Consider the following 2067-nt stretch of genomic DNA (forward strand, 5'->3'; position numbering starts at 1 on the left):
ATCTGTTGACCATATTTTCTTTAGAAAGTATTTGTTATAGATAAAGGGAAGAAAATCACACAACAGGGAAAAAATTGCTTTTACCATGGGTGAAGGCTTAGAGAGATGAGCAGCTCTTTAAGGGTTTTCCTAATGGGGCTACACTGAAGCAACATTACCCTAGCTACAGAGCAAGATCAAGACCTGAGAAGACAGCATTTCCCATTCCTTGTAGTAGAATTCAGCTAACAAAGGATGAGCAACCATGGAAAATATGGAGAGTGTTCGAGTTGTGATTGTTGTATTTGGTGCTTATATTATTCTCAAGGTAACTCTAATTGGTTCAAACCTAGAACGGGAAAATTATGGAATTTATTTGCTTTCTGTCAATTTTTTCTCATTGGCTTTAACAGTCATGGTAAGAACAATATCTACTGTGAGCTGAATATTGTAGTTCATGCTTGTAATCTCGGCATTTGTTAGATTGAAGCAGGAGATTTAATTATAGTCTGGGATATGTAGTGAGTTCCAGGACAACCTGGGCTAGAGGATAAGATGATGGGGTGACCAAGAACAATGATGGCCATGAATGCAGAATGCCATGGCACCACGGCTCCCTTCCTTAGGCGCTGTGTTTGATGAAGTCTTCCTCCACCCCCCAATGATCTGCTGGACTAAATGAAAGCACCTCTCTCATAAAGCATATCAACATAAAGCATTTCCCACCTGGCCCATGCTAATCACTGAGTGTCTTGTCTCTATTTTTATTGTTCACATTATCAAAATTATCAAGTAATAATTTTGGTCTTGTTTCCAATTCTTGTGTCACTTTTCAGTTTCCCTCGTATAGTGTTGCAATATTGGCTTCATTATAAACACTCTGTAGTGTTAAAAAATAACATTTTACTTGATTAATTATGACAAAGGAATTTTGTAAGAAGAAACTGTCTAGATCTAAGGTGAAGGGTCTAGTTAGATGCTGTTGCTTTGGGTGTCCTGTTGAACTCTAGAAGGAAGGTGAAGGACATAGGCAGAAAGAGACTTGACAGATAATACTGCAGATATTTCTGTGGAAGTAATTGGGAGAGGAGAAGAAATCTTGATGTATAGAAACCCACATGAAGAACTTGTATTTTTTTTACTATGCTTAATATGAAGTGCAATTGATTATAATTCAACCTTCTAAAAAGAAGTAAGAGTAAAGGAGTATGATTAGTTCATAATAGGATGTTGTAATGATGTGAATTTAATATAAATTAAGAAATTTTTACTTTCTTGTGCATTAAATAATCTGATGCTACTTATATTTGAAATTTTTCTAGTTAATATTAAAGGATTTCTTTTACAATTTCTAGATGATTTTTCATGAACTGTTTCCTGAGTTTGCATCCAACAAGAAATAGAAAAAATGTTCATCTATTTCTTTGGATACATTCTCTCATTCAGTTTCTTTCAACCCATTCTGTTCACTCACTAGCAAAAATGGAGGTTCCTGTTTTGTTTTGTTTTCTGGATGACACATACTGCTCCACATTGCTTTTGTTGACTAAACCATCTGGAAGGTGTCTAATCTTTCATCGCTATCTTTTAAATTTTTGAATGTATATTTGTTGAAAAAAAGATATGTGTTCATAGTCACATTTTTGTTCAAGTAAAGCATGTAATGTACTCATGTATTTTGCCCTAACCCATCTTTCACACCTACTCCTCTACTTGCTCTTTCTATACAGTTTTCTTCTATTTTAATGGTGTGTGTGTGTGTGTGTGTGTGTGTGTGTGTGTGTGTGTGTGTAAAATAGAAATATGCATGATACCTATTACCACATATAAAAGAAAATTTGATAGTTGTCTATTTGGCCCTATCTTATTTAGCTCTATGTGGTACTATCGCATCCTGTCTTTCTTGCAAATGTTATAATTTAAATCTTTAGGATTAACTAACATCCCACTGTATATTGTGCCTCATTTTACTTATCCATTGATCTGATGATGGACATTTGGGTCGATTCAATGGCTTAGTATGTATGAATCATTTCTGTAGTATGCTCATTTATATCGCTTTTGTTATATATCCAGACGTGGTATACT

The sequence above is a fragment of the Acomys russatus genome, chromosome 1 (genome assembly GCF_903995435.1).
Source record: "Acomys russatus chromosome 1, mAcoRus1.1, whole genome shotgun sequence".
Lineage (NCBI taxonomy): Eukaryota > Metazoa > Chordata > Mammalia > Rodentia > Muridae > Acomys > Acomys russatus.